Genomic DNA, 7304 nt, shown 5'->3' on the forward strand with positions numbered 1-7304 from the left:
CACAAGAAAACCAAGAAGGATGACCATCGTGTGGATACTTCATTCCTCCTTAGAATAAGGAACAAAATACTCATGAAAGGATATAGGTACAGAGACAAAGTTTAGAATTAAGATGAAAGGATGGACTATCCAGAGACTACCCCATCCGGGAATCCATCTCATCATCAGCAACCAAACCTAGATACTAAAGCACATGCCAGCAAGATTCTGCTGAAGGGACCCTGATATAGCGGCCTCTTGGCCTCTTACGAGGCTATGCCAGTGCCTGGCGAACACTGAAGTGGATGCTCACAGCTAGCTATTGGATGGAACACAGGGTCCCCAATGGATGAGCTAGAGAAAGTACCCAAGGAGCTGAAGGGGGCTGCAACCCTGTAGGTAGAACAACAATTTGAACTAACCAGTACCCCCTGAGCTCTAGTCTCTAGCTGCATATGTAGCAGAAGATGGCCTAATCGGCCATCACTGGGAATAGAGGCCCCTTGGTCTTGCAAACTCTATATGACCCAGCACAAGGGAAGGCCTGGGCCAAGTAGTGGGTGTGGGTAGGTAGGGGAGCAGGGGCCAGGGTGGGCTATAGGGAACTTTCGGGATAGCATTTGAAATGTAAATAAATAAAATTAAATTAAAAAAAGAATGGAAAGTACTACTGGGACAATTGAGGCTGGTTAGCTGGAGCTAAGAAATTAGCAGCGATTATCAAGAGACCAGAATCACTGAGGTGAAATCTTCTGGGAATTGTTTTCTGGGAGCACAAATAAGCTGCATTTCAGAGATAGCCAAGGTTGTACCTCATGATGCAGCTGGACTTTGTAATGTGTAATTATCACCCAGGTGGTACTGGTTTTGAAGGCATGAAAGTGTCATGAAGAACAGCTGAGGCTTGGCACTGTGAGAGGTCATGGAAGGACATTGGAGAAGGTATAGCCTCAGGTGTAGTTGATGGCCCAGGACTGAAGGGGTCATGTAAAGAATTTGAGGCTTGGCACCATGAAGAGAGCCTATGAGAGGCTAGTGGTGAAGCCTAGTTGGAGTGGAACACCCCAGTGTATTGGCGATGTCAGTACCATGGGATGATCACCAAGAACAACAGACGTAGTGGAGTGATCCAACCTGAGCTTAGAGTTCTACAGAGGGCAGAGCTGGAGAAGTGATGCCAGCCCTTAGGAGGAGTCTAAAAGATCAAGTGGAATCCCAGACACTGAAACAAGAAGAAGGTGAAAGGTTTACTTAAGTCTGGCAAGGCTAGTGCTGGGGCCTGCAGCAGCACCTTTTTTAAAGTCTTAAAGGCCAGCGATGGTCTTTAGTCCAGGTAAATTCTCCTTTTTCTTTGGTCAAAGGGTATAGTGGGGCTGCCAGCATGGCAAATCCTGGGATCCAAAGTCTACAGAACCCCGCAGTGCCCATGAATTCTCTTACCTGGTGAAGGGTAGTTGGGGCTGGGATCTGCATTACTGTCCATTTTCTGGCTTCCGTGAGCCATCTTTGTCCATTCTTTAGGGTACATCCCAAGTAAGTCACTTCCTTTTGGCATAACTGCACCTTCTTAGCAGAGACCTGGTACCCCAGCTCACCTAACTTTACCAGGAGGTTTTGAGTCCCAATTTCACATTCTTTCATGTTCCTGCAGCTAATAAAAGGTCATCAACATATTGGGAAAGAGTTACCTGGGGTTTGCTGGCCTGAAAAGGGGCAAGAACTCAATGCAGGGTTTCATCAAACTGGGTGGGTGAGTTCTTGAATCATTGAGGCAGTCATGTCCATTTGAGTTGTCTGGTAGGTCCACTCTCAGGGTTGCACCAATCAAAGGTGAACAAAGGCTGGCTGTTGGGGTGTAACCTCAGACAAAAGAAGGCATCTTTGAGATCTAAAACTGTGTACCAGGTTCGCTCAGGTGGCAATGTACTGAGTAGGTTATAAGGATTTGGTACTGTAGGATGGATGTCCTGAACTCTTTTGTTAACTTCTCTGAGATCCTAGACAGGGCGGTAGTCATTAATTCCTGGCTTTTTTACTGGGAGTAGGGGAATATTCCATGGAGACTTGCATGGGACCAAGTTCCCTTATTGGAGTAGTCTAGCAATGTGAGGGCGTATTCCCTCTTGAGCTTTTCTGCTCATAGGGTACTGTCAGACCCTAATGGGAGTGGCTCCGAACTTAAGCTCAATTACCACTGGGGGAACTTGTTTTGCCATCCCCATTCCTCCTGTCTTAGCTCATACCTGAGGGAACCGATTGAGTCAGTCTTGTAGTCCCTCAGGGGGCTTTAGTTTACCTTGATAAAGTCGGTATTCTTCCCCTAATTGTAAGGATAGCGCCATGGTCTGAGGTGCTTCTATTCCCCAGGATACCTCAGGTTGGTGAGAGGCAAAAGTTATTTGTGCTTTTAGTTTGCTTAGCAAGTCCCTTCCCAATAGGGGCATGGGAAACTCTGGAATGACTAGAAATGAATGAGTCTCTTGATTTTGGCCTAGGGCCACTGTCCGGGAGGTGGTCCATGGGTATGATTTTTGCCCTATGGCCCCAATCACCAAAGTCTTTTTCTTCTTTTTTACTCTGCCTAGTGGTGTCTGGAGAACTGAAAATTCTGCGCCTGTGTCGACTAGAAAGTCTACTGGAGTCCCCTCCACTTCTAATGCTACCCTAGGCTCGGGGAGGGGGGCCAAGCCCCATCTTCCCTACTCCTTCATCTTGTTCTAGAGACAGCACTTTTACCTCTTATTTCCTTTTAGGGCATTCACAAGCCCAATGGCTGGTATCCTTGCAGTAAGCACATTGGTTTCTCTCTAGGTGCAGTCTGTCTTCTCTGAGTCTCCTTGACCCCTGTCTTTTTCCACCTCCCAGGCTCCCTAATTGTCTAGTCCTGCCTCTTCTATCTCTTTCTCCTACACAGCCAGAATCCTAGTCAGAACCTTCTCCTGTCTCCTGTCTCTTCTGTCTTCATCTTCTCTCCTTTCTTTTTTCTCTCTTTCTAACTTCTCATCCTCCATCCCTCTTTTATGATATACTTTCTCTGCCTCTCTCACCATATCCCTTATAATATAATCTTGCAATCCTTTGATTTGATGCAACTTTCTTCTGATATCAGGGGCTGACTGTCCAATGAAAGCCATAATCACTGAGGCCTGTTGCCCCTTGGACGTGGGGTCAAACGGGGTGTACCTTCTATAAGCCTCCATGAGCCTTTCTAGGAAAACTGAAGGAGGCTCAGCTGGCCCCTGCATGACTTCCCTTACCTTAGCCAGATTCGTGGGCCTGCAAGTGGCACCTCTGAGACTCACCACCAGAGCCCGGCAGTAATTGGACAGCCGTTCCCTACCTTGTGCAGTGTTTTATAGTCCCATTGGGGCCTGGTGAGTGGGAATCCTTCATCAATCTCAACCAGAGTCTGGACAGGCCGCCCAGCCTCATCTCGGACATTTTTCCAAGCCTCGAGGAGAATCTTTTCTCTCTCCTTGGTGGTGAAAAGGGTCTGTAAGAGCTGCTGGCAGTCATCCCAAGTTGGCTGATGAGAAAACATCAGCGACTCAATCAAACCTGTAAGCCCCGCGGCGGGGTTCTTGGAGAAAGGAGGGTGGTTAATTTTCCAGTTATAAAGGTCAGAGGAAGTCAAAGGCCAATACTGTAAAAGCTGTAAATCATTCTGGTCAGTAGGGGGAGCCCCGACCACTCTAAGGGGTAGTGCTACAGTCTAGTCGGCCAGTCCCTCAGGAGGGGCCCCCCACCGGCTCCTCGTCCATGCTGAAGGGCCCCCTCCTCCGACTTCAAGGGCCTGGGCCTGAGGTGGGGCGGGGGGGGGGGGGGGGCTGATGGTTTGTGTATGGGTTGGGGAACATGAGGGTAGGGTGGTGGTTGTGGGAGGTCAGGCCACTCAGGGGATTCTTCAATTTCAGGGTAAATCTTGGGAGGGCGCACCAAGGATGGACTGCATTCGCCATCTCCCCCGAGTGGTGGTTTTTCTTTCTTGGCATTCTCTCGGACCGCCAGGATCTTCGTACCTGGGCGGGGAGGTGGGAGGAACAGGTGGACTCGCGGGGGTGGGAATTGAGCCAGATCCTCCCATACCATGATGTATGGTTGCTGGTCCGGGTGCAATCCTGCTCCTTCCTGAAAAACAATGGCCTTTACAGCTCTTATCCTGTCCCGAGGGACATAAGTAAATCCATGGTCCTCGAGGGGGATTCCAAACCTAGAGAGGAATGGGATAAAGGAAGAGACAGAGACCATGCATACTCGTCATAGTCTCATTTACTGGGTGAAAAGGCTCAAGTTAAATAGTATACAGAGAGGGGTTAGGAGTCATCGAAAGGAAGTAGTGAAGAACGGATGGGGGCGGCTTTCAGTCCANNAGTCTGAAACTTTCAGTGATTCAACTCAGGTCCTTGACGTCACTGCTCCGGAACACTGGGCGGCTTATCTCGAAGCTCCGGTCCTCCTATCAGCCCAAGATGACAGTTTCGGACAGCTCTGGAATACTGGAAGACTCTCGTAACAGTCCTTGATGTTTGTTTAGGGTTGGAGTCTTGCTGATTCCCACGAAATGGCCTTGCAGAGAGAGGGGAAAGGGTTCCTGACAAAGAACTATATGGCTCCCAGCTGCATGCTGTAAAAATGCCTGGGCTTCGGGATGTCCGGGATGTAGGATGCCTGGGTTTTCTCAACCTGGTCCCTGACAAGCCCTGATGGTAGGCAAATCAAAAGTTCCTTTGGGTGGCCAGCCTACTCCAAAAGCAGGTCATTCCGAGGAACAGAAAGTCAGCCAAGGTTGTTTCTTAATTATCACTGATAGATTTCATCCTCTCGCCCTAATGTCAGTCCAATGGTCCGTAGTCAGACACAGAGGGGTTGGCACAGTTTGTCCCATAGTAAAAACTAGGAACAGAGACAACACAAAGAGAGAAACAGAAGTTACTAATGCATCTAAGCACATTCACCTGCACCTGGACTTATACAACCAGCCAAACACTCCCTCTGATGGGGCTGGATTCCGCATCCACCCTCTATCTGGCAGAAAGAGCATTCTGTCTTCCTCCTTCTGCCAGGTGACAGTCAGGCTTTCCTGACTGTCCTTCACCCTGGATACTCCTTCCAGAGTCACCCTAGGAATGTCTTCCAGGGTTGCAGCCTGTGGGCCTTAGGATGTCTCCCTCCACACCCACTGGGTCCTCACAGGCCTCAGGGGCAGCTGCCAGAATACCAGAACCAGAAAACAAGACAAAGACACTGCGGCCACACACAAACACACCAAACTCACACAAACGTACCTCCAAGGGGTGTCTTCCAGGTTCTGGGGACCCCCCAAAATTCCAGAGGAGCCCCCAAATGTAGGACCCCCTTTAAGGGACCCCCCTCAAGTCACAGGAGTCAGGGTATCCCAAGGAAACACGAGATACATTCATGTTGCAAAAGCACGAGGCAGAGGCAGCTTTAATGGCAGAGCTACGTGCCTCACGCAGGAGACAGAGGAATCGACCACGAGGCTTGAAAGCTAGGGGTTTTTATGGGGTAAGGGTCTGGGGATAAAGAGAATTGTCATGGTTACACATAATTTGCTCGTTTGAACATCAGCAAGGCGATTACAAGTCAGCAGGATAGTATGAGCAGGCTAGGGCGACAGGAATTCCAAAGGCCCAGGCTTATCAAGGTTGACAAAGTACATCTGGGTAATGTATAACTTCAAGCACTTTAAACTATGTCTTAACGAGCAGGGGGAGGTGCTGCCCTGCCAGATGGCTGTTGAGTCAGCCAAGATAGCTCAGGCCAGTTCCTGCATTCCTCTTCCTTATCTTTATGGCCAGTTAACTTCAGTTTCAAGGTGGGCCAGGAGGCTTGTTTTTCTAAGGCAGTTTCTAGTTATGAGCTTTCTTATTATTAAAATAACTTTCATAACTCACATTATTTGTACCTTGAATTTCTACAATTTCCTTTCAGGATCAACCATCTCATCCCACAAAACAGAATCTACACCACTGAATGAAACTTGGTCATCCCAAGTGCAGTCCAATCCTGACCCCGTCCTTCCTGGTCCTCATCACTGCCCTGGTGGGACTGGCAGGAAACACCATTAAACTCTATCTCCTGGGATTCTGCATGCTCAGGAAAGCCATCTCAGTCCCTGTCCTCAACCTGGCTCTAGAAGACTCCTTCCTTTGCTGCCACTTCACTGATTCTCTGCTATGAATCATTGACTTCTATGGTATCTGTGCCCATAAATTAAGCAAAGGTATCTTAGGCAATGCAATAATCATTCCCTATATCTCAGGCCTGAGTGTCCTCAGTGCCAATCTAGTACCACTGCCAACACCCAAGAAACATGTCAGCTATCATATGTGCCCTAATCTGTGTTCTGTCCTTTCTCATGGGCGTTCTTGATTGGTTCTTCTCAGGATTCCTAGGTGATACTCATCATCATTTGTAGAAAACTGTTGACTTTATTATAACTGCATTTCTGATTTCTTTATGCTTCTCTCTGTGTCCTGCCGGGACCTATGAGTGAGGATCCTCTGTCATTCCAGATGGAAACCCTTGTCCAGGCTGTATGTTACCCTCTCTCTTACAGTGATGGTCTACCTCATCTGTGGCCTGCCCCTTGGGCTTTACTTGTTCCTGTCATATTGGTTTGGGGTTCATTTACACCATCCCTTTAGTCACATTTACGAAGTTACTGCTGCCCTGTCTTTTGTAAACAGCTCTGCCAATCCCAGCATTTATTTACTTGTAGGCTAATTTAGGCAACATAGAAAGCAACTGTCCCTCAAAACAGTTCTTAAGAGGGCTCTGGAGGACACTCCTGAGGAGGATGAATATACAGAAAACCATCTCCCAAAAACCACTGAGATGTCAGAAACTAGATGTTGAGAGTCAACACAATGTTAACTTACTCTTCTCTCAGAAATACCTCAGCAATTGCAACAATTTTAATTGTTTTGTTTATAAAAAAAACAAACAATTTTCTTATATTTCTCAAAGTAGTCAGAAATGAGAATTTCTCCAATATTCTTGGCCCTCTCAATAAATTTCTCAAATATCCTCAAAAAAAATTCTCATAGAACACAATTTTTGGCAGTTTTCTTCTTTCTTTTTACTTTTTATTTTTTATTAGATATTTACTTATATTTCAAATGTTGTACCCTTTCCTGATTCCCTCTGAAAACCCATTATCCTCTTCCCCCTGTTCACCAACCCACACACTCCCATGTCCTATCCCTGGCATTCCTCTACACTGGGGCATAGGGCCTTCACAGAACCAAGGGTCTCTCCTCCCACTGATGACCAACAAGGCCATCCTCTGCCACACATGCAAC

The 7304-nt window shown here is 47.6% G+C and overlaps 1 pseudogene; it reads left to right on the plus strand.

Moving 5' to 3' along the window:
• The first annotated feature begins 5931 nt into the window (after positions 1-5931).
• LOC110315769 lies at positions 5932-6858 on the plus strand (annotated as a pseudogene).
• The last annotated feature ends 446 nt before the right edge of the window (positions 6859-7304 follow it).

This window comes from Mus pahari, unplaced genomic scaffold (assembly GCF_900095145.1).
Source record: "Mus pahari unplaced genomic scaffold, PAHARI_EIJ_v1.1 scaffold_14041_1, whole genome shotgun sequence".
Lineage (NCBI taxonomy): Eukaryota > Metazoa > Chordata > Mammalia > Rodentia > Muridae > Mus > Mus pahari.